A 15,960-nucleotide genomic window follows, 5' to 3' on the forward strand; every position below is an offset into this window, starting at 1 on the left:
TCTCTCTCTCTCTCTCTCTCTCTCTCTCTCAGCTGGGAGTGTGTGGGAGGGGTCTGCAGTGAGCGGGAGTGCTGCTGAGAGCTCTGTCCTTTGGCTGCGTTTTTTTGTTGCTTTACTTTTTTCAGTTTGTTTATTTTGTCTTCTGTTTTCAGTGCTTTTCTTATTGTGGGGGAACAGGGGAGGGGAGGGGGGAGTACCGGTAGTTCTTCCCGGGTCGGGGGGTCGGACCCCCTGAATGCGTCTTTTGAAAAACTGACCCGACGCCATGGAGTCAAGATCGCTCCGGTGCAGTTCTGCCCCCTAGAGCAGTGTGTGTTAGCGGTTGGGGAGGTAGCAGGGTGTGAAAATATCAAGTCTGCTGCCATTGTTATCTTCTTAAAAACCACTGATCTGCTCAATCAGCTAGTGGCTAATGGCACAGTGTTAGACGACACTTTCACCCCGGTGTTGCCGCTCGCTGCTCCTGCCCGGAAGGTAACGCTGTCTAACGTCCCTCCGTTCATCCGCACCGGCTCGGGCAGCTGATGTCCGGCATTAAGAGGGTCCCGCTGGGCTGCAAAGCCCCGCAACTGAAACACGTCGTGTCCTTCCGAAGGCAGCTGTATATGATCCTCAATAACATCAATGAGGATCTTAATGTCTCCGAAGTTGGATCTCTCTTGCTGCCACCACCACGAAGATTGCTCTTTAGTAATGTTGGAAAGTCAAAGACAGCAACCGTCAGGGTTCTTGCATATGACGTATTCGTGCTGCACCTCTCTGCAAGGATCCAGGACAGTTTGTCAATGTAAACTCCAGTGCCTGGGAATATTTCCACCTAAAAGACAATGGTAAATAAAAAACAAGTTTATCCCCAAACTATTCTTATATTATGTTAAGTGGAATACATTATCAGTAAGGCTGTGATTTTGTTACAGAAATGTGTTATTAAAGACCACAGTATGTCTCAATTCTAAGTTTATTAATTTACAGACATAATAAAGTCAGTGAATCTGTGACACCCATAATTCAATTACATTCTTATTATCAACTATAACTATGAATATAACTGATAATGTAGCATCATTAGATTGTTTACAACCAATATTTGTTTTCAATATATATATTTTTACCTTGTCTTTGTAATATTGTAGACCAAGAGTGTTATACCTGTTTTGGTGATTCTTTGTCAGATTCAGAACAATTTGCTGTGGGGCTGTCAGAACCACTTGATGGTGACACACTTTTGTCTTCATTGCTGATAAATGTGGCTTTTGTTACAATTTTTTTCAGATTGTCCAAAAGGTCTGGAATCTCTGGAGAAAAAAACCTTAGTATTAAATGATAATCATTTCTAGTAATATATTTAATACAAAGTGAAAACAAAACCATCAATGCCTGCAATTATACTTGAGAGACTTGCTCTATGTTATTGGCAAACTGACCTTTTTGTGGGTCATTAACATTAGCTACAAAAAAATAAAAGAGATAAAATACAAGAATTACCAGGTCTAATGTAATGCATATAGTCATTAATGTAGGATTATGAAGTTATGTTGAAAAACTTTATTTAATAATCAGTATTATTAAACTATTAGACAGTGCACATTAAGAGTCTGTATTGTGGTTCTAGATTACTTCAGTATGATCAACTATAATACATTACTCTGGAATCTAAATTACTGAAGAATAACATTTATCAAGGTAAGGTCTTTTTAAGTGTTTTCCTTTTCGAGCTGCTTAACTTTTTGCTGTAGCTCAACTTCACTGGACTCTTTAAATGTCTGTAGAATATGACGGGATCTAATTCTTGAAGCTCCATCGGTTTTCTTTCTTATTTTGTGCTGTATTCAGAGAGGAAAAGAGTTTAAAATGAATATATATATATATATGAAAATGATTTAAATAAAACAATCCTGCAATACATTTATTTAATATTTGCAGTAATTATCTCACCGGTAACTGTGGTTCATCAAGGTCACTATCATCTGAAATTTGAAGTTTTTTGTTTGGTTTAGGTACTCTCTTCATTTTAGGACAGGGCATTTTTGTTAGGTCATTAAGTTTTCTTCTTAGTTCGCCTTCTTTTCCTAAAATAAAAATAAAATAAATAAAACCCTGCATTATGTCCACAGATATTTGGGGATTATATTTATTTGTCATAAAAATACTGTGCTTTGACCATACAAATTAAGATGAACAGCCAACACTGAATCAAAACTGAAGTTAAATTATATCTGGTTTAATTTATTTTGTGATTTGGGGGATTTTATTGTAAAGCACAACACCCAATAAATCGTTCTTACAAATGCCAGTCAAGTATGACGAGTTTTTAGCGCCCTCACCACCACCTACCATGTTATAAGAGTATGTTAGAAGTACAACACATTAATAACTTAAACATTCATTTCAAATATACTGTGATTGTATATATCAAATAGCATGTAAAGACTTTAATGTTTTTTTTTTTTAAATAAACATTGTTACCAGTCATAATGATCTGCGCTTCATGGACAGGCCATCCACCTTTTGGAGGTTTGTTCGTGTCTCTCCACTCTGCTCTGAAGTTTCGAGTCGTCTCTTCGTCATCATCAGCAATGCTGAATAAATCAAAATTGCGAAAGCAAGCAGTGGGAATCACGCTGTAAGAGTCTTTGTCGACCCCGCTTTCCCACTTCACCAACGCGTGCATCACCGCCATACTACCTTCACCTTCTCGTCCGTTTTTTCTGCGCCTTTTTCCCCCGACAAGTCACGGCACAAAAAACAGTCCCGCTCTGCATTCTGGTACTTGGCGTTCTTAATAACACCAACAGGGTGTAATCGCATAGACCACTCGAGTATAAAGTACTACATATCCCATCTGTTACAGTTTTTTTTCTTCTTCTGAAACTGCAAGCGCACTACATAAAGTTTGGCAAATTAAGAAATTTGGATGATGAGTTTACAATCTTATAAACAGTATTTAAGTAAACCTAGATATGCAATTCCAAAAAGAACAGCATCGAGATGGAGAAACAGGATAAAAAAATAATAATACAATGTTTATACTTTTTGTATTTTAATTACAGTATGTAATTATTGCCTTTTGATTTACATTTACAGAAAAAGAACGGCGGCAAACGTGGACTACCCAACAAGAAGCAACAAAGTTACTAAAATATCAGATTCTCAGGTAAGCTTCATGCAGCCATACATGTATAATTATAAAATCAATCCAAAAAATAGACCTTGTTTACCCTACAACTGATTTGAGTGTTAATTCTATTTAAGATATAAAAAAATATTTTGTTTTCTGAACTAATAATCTGTGAACATTCTATTATCTCTATAATTTTAATTAATACATTTATTTTATTATTGGTGGAACATTATATTTTTCAGCTCAGATGATTTCACGTACCATCAATTTTTCTGTTAATAAATGTGCAAAAACAAATCAGATGGATAGGCCCCTACATATGAACATTAAGTTAAAGGCCTAGAGTGAGTGTTCTTCACTTCCAGTCATGGCGGGCCACAATCCAGCTCTTTGTAACTCATCAACAACCAAAGACCTGGGAAAAGGGTTAAATGGCTTCAGTTAAGCCAATTAGGTAATTAAGAGCTCAACTGGAAAAAAAACAGCAGGCATAGGGGTACTTTAGGACCACAGTCACTGATATAACCTACAATGTTGTTGTAATGAAAATCAGCAGACAGTGGGCCTCCTCCAGGACTAAGGTTGAGAAGCACTGGTCTTGAAGACCACAATAACAATCGACCTCAAGGGCTAGGGATATTCGAGGTGATGCTAAACCAGTCCTGAATGTTTAAATATAATGTTATTTTCTTGTAGTGTGCCGTTGCTGTTAATGCAACCAGTTATATTGAGCCATCAAATACAGAAGCTGACGAAAGACATCAACATGTGAATTTAGTTGTAAATTTAAAGTGTGTGTAAAAAGTATTTTGTATATGGAGATTAACCCATAGTTTCACAGATAAATTGTGGACCAGTGATATTCAGGATCTTCAAAACAAGTCCTGAATGCTCAAACTTAACACTTCTTTTTTTAGAGTGTCGTTGCTGTCAATCCAGCCAGTGATGTGGAGCCATCAGATACAGAAGCTGATGAAAAACAACATGTAAATTTCCTAAATTAATATGGTGCATCAAAATACTTATTTAGCACTTTCAACTGTTTCTTTGTGATTCCTAAAATTACTTTACAGGCTGGGGCTGGGGGAAGACACTGCGCCCGCCTGGAGAAGCCTGTACAAGCCCCCCTCAATAAGAGAGCTGGCAATCTGCAGTGGAGGGTGTTACACACCATTATTGCTGTCAATTCTTTTATTACTGTTCTTAACCCTGCTGTGTCCGACGCCTGCCCATTCTGTGCTCAGAGAGAGACCGTGTTTCACTGTTTCAGCACTTGCTCTCGGTTGTCACCCATTTTTAGTCTTTTAACTCGTCTTTTTACTGATCTTAACCTGATTTTTAACACAAAGGTTTTTATTTTAGGGGCGCGATACACCAGAAAGACCAAACATGTGGACCAGCTGGTAAACTTCTTGCTGGGCCAGGCTAAAATGGCCGTCTATAAGACTAGGAAGAACAGAGTGTGTGGGGAGGGCAGTGAGGATGCAGTGAGAGTGTTTGCCATGCTGGTCAAGTGCAGAGTCAGACTAGAGTTTAACTATTACAGGCTGATGAATGATTTGGAGAGTTTTGAACAGGTCTGGTGTATTAATGATGCCCTTTGTGAATTGTATGACGGGGAGTTGGTTTTTATTATGTAATTCATTTATAGGGTTTAGTATTTGATGGTTGTTTTGTTGTGTGTATTGGGTTGCTTTCTTTAAAAGTGTACAGATCAGTGGCGGAGTTAATGCTTGTTGGGGGGAGACAAACAAAGGGGAACACTATTTTTTATTTATTTATTTATTTTCTTTTGTATGAATTATTGCGTGTTGCAAACAGGCAATGAAGTCTGATAAAAGTCAAAAAGTCTCTCTCTCTCTCACACACACACACACAGCCAGCAAGACACACAGAGCCAGCCAGCTCAGCGATGACATCACAAACATCTCTCTCAGGTGACTCCTATGACATCACAGAGCACGTACATTCCGTTGCTTGCCGTCTGTCAACCACTCAGTCACTGCCAGCCAGACTGGCTGGCTGACTGGATGGTGGGGCTGCTTGCTGCTGCTGCGTACCTTAGCAAGCTTATTTGCTTGACCGGCCTTCCTCCTCCGCCCACATGCCCACCTATGTCCGATCTGCTGTTCACCTGGATCACAGCTCCGCCCCAACAAGGCAGAGCCTCCCAAGAATGGTACAAACTCACCCACGATCCCCTCCACGGAAAGCTATAGCAAAAGGCAAAAGCATTATACGTAATGAAGAGGAACCCGAGTCCAAGACGCATCCGACCAGCCATACATATTTGTATGTATTAAAGATCACATTTTATTACATTTAGATTTTCTGTACTTTATTACATCTTTTTGTGATTTTTAAATGTATTGTTTCTTTTCCTTATATATGTATGTATGTATGTGTGTGTGTGTCTGTGTGAAAGTGAGTGTGTGTGTGTGTGTCTGTAAGTGTGTGTGTCTGTCTCTGTGTTTGTGTGTCTGTCTCTGTGTGAAAGTGAGTGTGTGTGCGTGTGTCTGTCTGTGAAAGTGTATGTGTTTGTGTGGGTGTGACAGTGTGTATGAGTGTCTGTCTGTCATGTAACTCGCACATCTGTGAGGGCACCATTTTTGCAGAAAGAGATGTACACATTTTGGAGCAACATATGCTGCCATCCAGACATCGTCTTTTCCAGGGACGTCCCTGCATTTTTCAGCAGGATAACGCCAAACCACATTCTGCCCAGATTACAAGCGCATGGTTGCGTAGGCAGAGAGTGCGGGTGCTAGCATGGCCTGCCTGCAGTCCTGACCTGTCTCCGAATTGAGAATGTGTGGCGCACTATGAAGTGCAAATTAAGACAACGAAGGCCCTGTGCAGTTGCGCAGCTGAGGAAATGCATAATGGATGAATGGGGGGAAATCCCGCTTGCTAAACTTAACCAAGAGGTGCCTTCAGTGCCCAAGTGCTTAATAAGTGTTATTAAAAGAAAAGGTGATGTTACATAGTGGTAAACAGTCGACTGTCCCAACTTTCTTGGTTTCTTTTCACTGCTAATGAGATGCTGTAGAGTGAGTTAGTTATATTGCTTTCAGGAGCTCTAATCGTATTGATGAGTTCATGCAGCATTTGTAATTGAATTTCAAAAAGAAATCCTTGCTGTCTGGCCTGTGTGTATGAGATGTACTCTGTCAATCTTTGGCTAACAACTGAAACATTGGTAGAACAGAAATGGCAACATAAAAAAGAAAAGTACATTTTAAAAGAGCACATTAAATAGGATGAATATACAGTTTTTTACAATCACTTTGTCACTAATTTCAGAACCTTGATGTCATTTTTCAAAACTCTAGACACAAAACTCAAAACGGTCATCACTTGTAACACAGGCTGTCCAATGTTCAAAACATTGCATTGTGCATTCATATCTTTAAAGAAACCTTGCACTTGCAGACTTGTTGGTTCAAATAATTCATTTATCATGAAATACCATAGTAACATTTATTTAGATCACCCACACAGAAGATACCGATAGTTTCACTGTGTAGTTGTTCGTACAATCATTAAATATTGTAGTACAAAATATGTGATACATGTTTCATTATGGTACTACACATAAATACATCACTGTAAAAGGACTAGTAGAGAGAATACTACAGACACAGTGGAATCATTGAACAAAATCTGAAATGTATTGATGCAATACAATCAAATCACACCATAGGTTTCTTTGAATCCATGCAACAATAATTAGCTACAAAAAAGAACAAAACTACAGTAAAATGTCAACTGCAGTGTTCCTCACCTGGCTTAGTGTAAAAAGCAAAACAAAGGATTGATTACTGTACTTCTAAATTTCCATCAGCCCTGTGTTCAGGTTCAGGTTCTCACAACCATTTTTCACAAGAGGCATCTTGAAACTGAACATACCTGAACATACTCAGTCATCAGCTGCTTCACTCTGTCTGCATTTCTTTCAAAAGGCACACTATACTCTGTGCTACACATTGGTATGCAGTATACAGTCATTTGACAATTGAGAGTAGCCTAATGTTTAGTGCATGCTGAAGACTTGCCGCTTCTCAGTACGGAAATTTCTGATGATTGAGGCCACAGCTGATCCTGAGTTGATTCTGAGGTTTGATTGAATCATTGTAGCTGCCTCAGTCATGGTCATGCCATGATTTACAACATGCTCTACAACTATTTCTCGGATTTCACTGGACACTATTTGCTGTTGCTGCCGCTGTCTGGTCCGTGGCCTTGTCCTCTACCACGTTCCCCCAACACCTCTCAAATGAGGCCCATGGCTGCCTCTCTGGTGAGGCCTAAGCCCTCCTCTATGACGAGGCCCACGACCACCTCTCAGAAGGGGTGCATGTCCCCTTCCATTCCTTTGACCACCACGTCTTCCTCCTCCCACTGCTTGACCTCTATTGTGACCTGGATGACTTGCCGGCTCCATGTTATCACTGTGTTGCTGGGGTGGATAGCACTCATTTCACTCGATACTCGTACCACAATGTGAAATCAATCATCAATAACCAGTTGGCAGTATTGGAAAAGCAATTACAAGGGCCTGCATACATACAGTAATATCAAATCTGATGTGGAAGAACAATCATCTTCAACCAGGTTGGAGCGTTAGTTGCAATGCCTTTAATACACGCAGCGTGGAGAGGAACAGTGACTCAAGTAGATCCCAAAGTCGCTCTGCCTTCATTTTAACAGTCAGAGCTTTTATACACAAAAATCAAAGAGCTGGTTATAATCAGAAAGTCATTACTATGTTATCTTAAAAGTTAGCTAAGCAGAATTTATATCATTATAGGACAGAGTTCATAGATCAACACATGGATTAGGGAGCAGGCACTTCAATCATACTGTTTGACATTGTCTCCAAGATTCTCATCGTAAATAACAAGCAGAAATCAAACTACCTTCTGGCCTGACCTTCTAGCTTGACCTTATCTTTCTTAAGTATACAAGAGAGAAAAACAGGTATTAGAGAAAGAATTTCTAACTTTCCTTCCACACTGCAAACATGGTGTGGAAAAGTGCTACATGATGATGAATGATGATGAAATATTACATCCATAGATAATGTAGTCCAACTGGTTCATGCTCCTCGTTTATTGATGTCAATGGATCTCATTATCCTGAAACTTTCATGATCGAAACATGGAATATTGTTTGTCAGTTTCCATAAAATTATGCATTAAGAGTAATGCAACAGTCACTTATCATTTTGAGCAGCTGTATCAATTGATAGTTAGATCTTTGTAATGAAATGAATAGACAGTGATCTCAGATGTAATGTGTGAATTGCATTTTGAAATGGTAATACTTTGATGTTAAGTTGTGTCATTTTAGTTCAATGAACAAATGATCTGAGGTTGATGTGTATTGTATCCAAGCAATTGTAAAAAAGTGTTAGAGTTTTGAAAAATGTGCATTTTGATCATCGGGTGTGAGTTTAGTGTCTAGAGTTTTGAAAAATGACATCAAGGTTCTGAAATGAGTGCCAAAGTGATTGTAAAAAAGTGTAATATCAGGGGACAGTGGCTATTAGTGATCTGGCCTTCCGTGGCTTCTGTATTAATGTAACAGGTCACATTGTATGTGTACACTGATACTTGATAGTATAATATAGTACAAGTAAAAAACATACATAGGTATCATAGAAGTATTTTGCAGAAATGATTATGGATAGTTATCAAAATGGAGAGGAAATGCTAAATCCAGTCTCCCCAGGCTGAGCTTCTATTGCTGCACCTGCTGGCCCCACTATATGGATAGAGCCACACCAAGTACAAGAGTCTCCCCATTGCTATTTATATCTCCCTATCCAGTCTTCTATAGGTGTCAGGGTGGGGTGCTTATTCCCCTGCATGCTTTGAAACCTATAGCACCTGGGACGCACACTTGGGATCCGGTTCCTCTGCCCCTCACATACACATGAGGAATCCTAGGTGCTCAACACGTCATACTGTCTCTTTCATCTCATGTGTAAACTATGGACAAATACATGACTAAACGTGTTTAGTTGCTTTTCCCAGAATGCTTTGTGCCACGATATGCAAATAACGGGGACTATGATTGGCTCCCTGACATTACCCACACTGCGACTGATGCTACCCATTTCACTACCCAACAAAGACCCATAATATGCGTGTGTCTGTCTGTCTGTCTGTCAAAGTATGTGTGTGTGTGTCTGTGTGTGTCTGTGTCTGTCTGTCTGTGTGTGAAAGTGTGTGTGTGTCTGTCTGTCTGTCTGTCATGTAACTTGCACATCTGTGAGGGCACCACTAATGCAGAAAGAGATGTACACGTATTGTTTATTTTCCATATATATGTATGTATGTATGTATGCATGTCCAATTGCTTTGACAATACAAATGAATTGAATTGAGAGGGAGAGAGAGAGAGTAAGAGAGAGAGAGAGAGACAGACAGACAGACAGACAGACAGAGAGACACACACACACACACACACACACACACACACAGAGAGCCAGCCAGCCAGCCAGCCAGCTCAGCGATGACATGACGAGCCTCTCTCAGCTTACTGCTATGACAGCACAGAGCACGTACATTCCGTTTAACAAATCGTTAAACAAAAAAGGTTATAAACACATTGACTACAATACCGGTTAGTAAGACGAAGGTGAGTCTCTCATTAGTATTGTTAGTCAGACATTCAATAACTACGCAGGTTAGTATTTATGTCAGGTAACTTCTCGTTATATATATATCAGTCTCATTTACGTTTAGGTGCCGAGAAAGATCCTATTTGTTACCACAATTTCCCTTAACTGATTATTATTCAATGATTAAGGATAGGCAGGGCCACCAATAATCTAATGTCTATTAACTTGTGTCAATTTCAGACTAAACAGTTAAACAGGAATGAGAAGATATTTCTCGGCGTTGACAGATTTTATTTCTAAAATTATCAACAAAACAGTTTAATGCAACACACATTTATATTTAAGAAAACTAAATGATATTACACATTCTAGAGTTATGAATCACAGATTAACATTTGTAATTGATTTCTCAAATGTCATGAATCACAAACTCCAAACTGTTAAACTTATGTGAACTTCGTCGCAGAGAGGCCTCTCTGGCTTCGGGCTCAGATAACAGCACACGGCACGAGGTCCGTGTGGTTTGGAACAAAGGCAGTCCGGTTCGGCTTTGTCCAAGAACTTCCACTCAGTCGATGCACCTGGAAGTTGGGGTTTCGCGAATGTAGAGTCTTTTCCAAACAGATTTTCCATTGGTTTGAAGGCTCCAAGGTTGTGCACAAAATCTTCTTTGTAAGCAGGGTTCCACCGTAGTTACTTGAAGACGAAGTCTTTGAGGAAAGCAGGGCCCTGTTTGTTCCAAGGGTCAAGTTTCTTAAGACTCAAATAGCTATTTAAGTGACTGACACTTTCGTATTCAGTCGACTTAGTCAATTGTCCAGCTGTAAAACTCCACTGATCAGGTGGGTCTGTAAAGTTATTTATTTAATAAAGTCCTTTAAAATAATTCTTCGCTCAATCTCCTTCTCCCAGTTTAACTCTTCTGTTGCCGGCAAAGACTTGGTTGGTTTCTGATTCCGGTTCTGGCAACAGAGCTACAGGTTGAGCTGTGGCAGCGAGTTTCTGGTTCAGGTGAGAGAGAGAGAGAGAGAAAGACTGTCCGCTGTTCCTTATAGTCTGTCAGATCAGTAGGTGATTGGTCCCTGAGTTCTTGAGATTGGATTTCGGTTTCAGCCCCCAGTGTCCTATTGGAGGGAGGCTTTATTTATGACTGATGTCAATCCATGCCATCTTTTGGAAATGCCGGTTGGCCTGGGTTCGTAGCTCTATGTCGGGATTTCGGCTCTCATCCACTTCAAAGAGTTTTTATCACCAACAGGCCCCTTTCTCCAGACATCTCATAGCAGAATTCCAAACTATTTGGCCTCTTCTCGGTGCCATCCTCCCCAAAACTGTCACTTTGATGCAAACCAGTTCCAAGCTGATGAGCTAAGGAAATCTGATAACTTTGGGGGGGGAGAGGTCTTCTTTAGAACAGTGCTTCAGCTCAGAGCCCAAATGCTCTTATCCAAATACACCCAACATAACGCTACATATGTATGTATGTATGTATATATGTGTAGAAGGAAAATTAGAAATTATTTTCTTACACCTGTTTTTCTCTCTTGTATACTTAAGAAAGATACGGTCAAGCTAGAAGGTCAGCCCAGAAGATAGTTTGATTTCTGTTTGTTATTTACGATGAGAACCTTGGAGACAATGTCAAACGGTATGACCTACGTGCCTGTTCCCTAAAACCATGTGTTGACCTATGAACTCTGTTCTATAATGATATATGTTCTGCTTAGTTAGCCTTTAAGATAACATAGTAATGACTTTCTAGCATGTATGGATGTATGTATGTATGTATATATATATATATATATATATATATATATATATATATGTATGTATGTATGTCCAATTGCTTTGACAATACAAATGAATTGAATTGAGAGGAAGAGAGAGAGAGAGAGAGAGAGAAAGAGAGAGAGAGAGACAGACAGACAGACAGACAGCTCAGCGATGACATCACGAGCCTCTCTCAGCTGACTGCTATGACATCACAGAGCACGTACATTCCGTTGCTTGTCGTCTGTCAACCACTCAGTCACTGCTAGCCAGACTGTCCCTAAGACAAAGTGTACAATACTTCAATTATATCTCCACCAGACAGATAAAGAGTATTAAGAGCTACGATGAAGTTACCCAGGAGACGTAAAAACTTGCATCACCTGGTATTTCCTGGAGGTCACCCATCCAAGTACTAACCAGGCCCTGGCCCGTTTAGTTTCCAAGGTCTGACGAGATCGGGCACGTTCAGGACGGTGTGGCCACAAGCCAAGAGGCCTGGCTGCATGATGTCTCTAAAAGGCTGGAGGGTATTGACGGAACTTCCAGCAGAAAAAAAAAAAAAAAAAAAAAAAAAGAAAAATGGATGGAAAAATATCAGTGCAGCAAAGGGTGTTGACAGTAGCTGGGTACGTGTACAATACTTCAATTATATCTCCTCCAGACAGATAGAGAGTATTAAGAGCTACGATAAAGTTACCCAGGAGACGTAAAAGCTTGCAGCACCAGGTATTTCCAGGATGTCTCACATTCAAGTACTGACCAGGTCCTGCCCCGTTTAGCTTCCGAGATCTGACGAGATCGGGCGCGTTCAGGACGGTGTGGCCGCAAGCCGAGACGCCAGGCTGCATGATGTGTCTTAAAGGCTGGAGGGTATTGACGGAACTTCCAGCAAAAAAAAAAAGAAAAAAGAAAAATGGAGGGAAAAATATTAGTGCAGCAATGGGTGTTGAAATTAGCCGGGTACGTGTACAATTCTTCAATTATATCTCCTCCAGACTGAAAGAGAGTATTAAGAGCTACGATGAAGTTACCCAGGAGACGTAAAAAGCTCGCAGCACCTGGTATTTCCAGGAGGTCACCCATCCAAGTACTGACCAGGCCCTGCCCCGTTTAGAATCTGAGATATGACGAGATCGGGCGCGTTCAGGACGGTGTGGCCGCAAACCAAGAGGCCTGGCTGCATGATGTCTCTTAAAGGCTGGAGGGTATTGACGGAACTTCCAGCAAAAAAAAAAGAAAAAAGAAAAATGGAGGGAAAAATATCAGTGCAGCAAAGGGTGTTGAAAGTAGCCGGGTACGTGTACAATTCTTCAATTATATCTCCTCCAGACAGAAAGAGAGTATTAAGAGCTACGATGAAGTTACCCAGTAGACGTAAAAAGCTTGCAGCAGCTGGTATTTCCAGGAGGTCACCCATTCAAGCACTAACCAGGCCCTGTCCCGTTTAGCTTCCGAGATCTGACGAGATCGGGCGCGTTCAGGACGGTGTGGCCGCAAACCGAGAAGCCTGGCTGCCTGATGTCTCTTAAAGGGTGGCGGGTATTGACGGACCTTCCAGCAAAAAAAAAAGAAAAAAGAAAAATGGAGGGAAAAATATCAGTGCAGCAAAGGGTGTTAGAAAGTTTATTCCAGACTTTGTTTAAAATAGAATGATTATGTAAGATTAGTTACAACTCCAGTGTGAGTTAGGTTTTGTTTTCAGATTTGTTTTGTTTGAAGTAAACATACAGGCACAGCCCTGTATTTGCAACCTCCTCCCTGGGTCATGACTGGTTTTTACTCCTAAGAAGATCACAGAGAAGACCCGCACATGTGTACAGCCAAGGCGTTTTGTCACATTTGGTGTAGAATGCGGGCAGCACCTCATGAAACCCAGACTGGCTGAGTGAATTTTTTTATCCAAAAAAAAAAAACTACAGGCTGTAATAGCCCAACAGGAAGCGACCAGGGTGCAGCAGGTGGCTCACCAGGATGCTATGCGGATGCATCAGGAAGCACTGCAGGTCCAGCATGATACAAATAAAATGTTTAGAGAAGAGCAGGAAAAGGTGACTAAAGAGCTGAAAGAGAGTGTTGAAGCACTTGCAACCAGGATTGGGCCACAGGGGGCTGCAACCCATTCCACTCCCCGCACCAATCACTTTCTGCAGAAAATGACAAAACAGGACGATGTTGAGGCCTTCCTTATGACCTTTGAGAGGACAGCGGAGAGAGGGATGGCCAAAAGATTCCTGGGCAGGGCTTGTGGCACCTTATCTGGCAGGGGATGCACAGAAAGCGTACTTTGATCTGGAGCTGAAGGACGCCCAGGACTATGATAAATTGAAAGCGGAGATAATGACCCGATTGGGCGTGACCACCGCAGTGAGGGCACATCGGTTTCAGCAGTGGGCCTACCAACCAGGACAACCAATCCGAACGCAGATGTTTGATCTGATCCATCTGGCCAGGAAATGGCTACAGCCAGAGGTCCATTCATCAGCCGAGGTGGTGGAGGCCATAGTCCTTGACAACTACCAACGCTGTTTGCCCAAGGACGATCGACGCTGGGTTGGCCAGAATGAGGTGCTGTCCGCTGACACCTTGGTGGCCATTGTAGAGCGGTTCTATACAGCCGGAGCAGCAGAGCATGTACCGGAGGTTAAAAACTCGTTCCCCAGGCCATGACGAGCCAGCGGACCGGGTAAGATGGTTCCAAAGTACTCTGGGAAACATGACGCGCTGGGTTGGAAGAAAAGAGCAAGACTGGGGGGGGCAAAGGTGGGGCCTAAAGCCGAGACTAAGGGTTATAGGGGGTCACCATCACAACCAATTGTCTGCTACAATTGTGACAAAGTAGGACATATTGCGGCCCACTGCCCAGGTAGAGAGGAACCAATGCAATGTAATGTGTGTGATATGGGGAAAGAGAAACCGGTATTTTATGCCTGCCCTGTTGGGACGGATGTTTTCATAGGCGGAGTACCTAATCCAAAACACATGTGTACAGTGATAGTCGATGAGAAAGAAGTGGCTGCTCTGCTCGACTCTGGCAGTATGGTTACACTGGTCACAGAAAAATTAGTAGCGACCAACAAGCTGGATAGACATCAGGAGCTCAGTATCACATGCACACATGGTGACACACGCCCCTATCCCACAGCCCTTGTAAACATACAGACAGAGGCCGGGAAACTAGATTACGAAGTCGGTGTGGTACCCAACATGCCATATGATGTGATACTGGGACGATATTTTCCTAATTTTGGAAAACTAGATAGAAAACATAGTAAATTGGAAATGCACACTGAAAACTGTAAGCCAGAAGTTGCCTCGATCCCACAACTAGAGCTAAAAGTAGACCTGGTTCCAGTTGAGTCGACAGTGAAGGTTTTGGTTGGGGAAAATTAAACTGAAAACATAGGGGTGGAATGTAGTGACGTAGATGACCCTATGGAGGGTGAGGAACCCAGCACTAGCAGGGTGGGTGAGAATCCATTCATAGAGACCCCTGAAGCTGACAATGTAGAAGTGTCAGTGTTAGAGGGACTCCCCACTGATTTTGGCAGCGCACAGGTGCGAGATCTCACTCTACACTATGCTAAAGAAAATGTGAAGGTAGTAAATGGGACCCCTATGACTACTGCAGACCCGCCAACAGCTTATCCTTATTTTATGGTAAAAAATGACCTATTGTACCGTGTAAATAAGATAGGGGTGGACATTGTGGAGCAATTGCTAGTTCCCACCCCATTCAGACGAACAGTTCTCAATCTGGCACATGGGCATATCCTGGGGGGACATCTGGGGATGGACAAAACCAAGGATAGACTCCTGAGGAGGTTTTACTGGCCAGGCGTACATGCAGACGTGACAGAACATTGTAGCTCATGTCCTGAATGTCAACTACATGCTCCTAAACCAGCCTTCAGAAGCCCACTGGTCCCTTTGCCCATCATAGAGACCCCCTTTGCTAGGATAGCTATGGATGTGGTGGGACCTCTCCCGAAATCAGCCAGAGGGCATCAGTATATACTGGTTATTTTGGATTATGCCACCAGGTACCCAGAAGCCATTCCACTGCGGACCATGGCTTCAAAAGGTATTGCAAAAGAGCTAATGTTGATGTGTAGTAGGGTGGGGATACCGAGGGAGATATTAACAGATCAGGGCACACCCTTTATGTCTAAGGTTATGACCGATCTGTGTAAATTGTTGCAGGTTAAGCAGTTGAGAACATCAGTCTACCACCCACAAACAGATGGGTTGGTTGAGAGATTTAATAGGACCCTGAAGTCCATGCTAAGAAAGGTAATCGATAAGGATGGGAAAAATTGGGAATTCATGCTGCCCTACTTGATGTCTGCCATTAGGGAAGTCCCACAGGCTTCCCTGGGCTTTTCGCCTTTTGAACTGTTATATGGGAGGCACCCCAGGGGGATATTAGACATAGCCCGTG

The 15,960-nt window shown here is 41.7% G+C and overlaps 1 non-coding gene and 4 pseudogenes across 1 annotated transcript; all 5 read right to left on the reverse strand.

Annotated features, from left to right (window-relative positions):
• Positions 1-5,269: 5,269 nt before the first annotated feature.
• On the reverse strand, positions 5,270-5,384 carry LOC136734570 (U5 spliceosomal RNA). Its single transcript, XR_010810546.1, has one exon. It is a non-coding gene; the product is annotated as a U5 spliceosomal RNA (small nuclear RNA).
• Positions 5,385-11,890: 6,506 nt separating this feature from the next.
• On the reverse strand, positions 11,891-12,009 carry LOC136734912 (uncharacterized; annotated as a pseudogene).
• Positions 12,010-12,233: 224 nt separating this feature from the next.
• Positions 12,234-12,352, reverse strand: LOC136734909 (uncharacterized; annotated as a pseudogene).
• A 216-nt stretch (positions 12,353-12,568) lies between these two features.
• On the reverse strand, positions 12,569-12,687 carry LOC136735047 (uncharacterized; annotated as a pseudogene).
• A 215-nt stretch (positions 12,688-12,902) lies between these two features.
• On the reverse strand, positions 12,903-13,021 carry LOC136734746 (uncharacterized; annotated as a pseudogene).
• Between the last annotated feature and the right edge of the window lie 2,939 nt (positions 13,022-15,960).

The sequence above is a fragment of the Amia ocellicauda genome, unplaced genomic scaffold (genome assembly GCF_036373705.1).
Source record: "Amia ocellicauda isolate fAmiCal2 unplaced genomic scaffold, fAmiCal2.hap1 HAP1_SCAFFOLD_40, whole genome shotgun sequence".
NCBI lineage: Eukaryota > Metazoa > Chordata > Actinopteri > Amiiformes > Amiidae > Amia > Amia ocellicauda.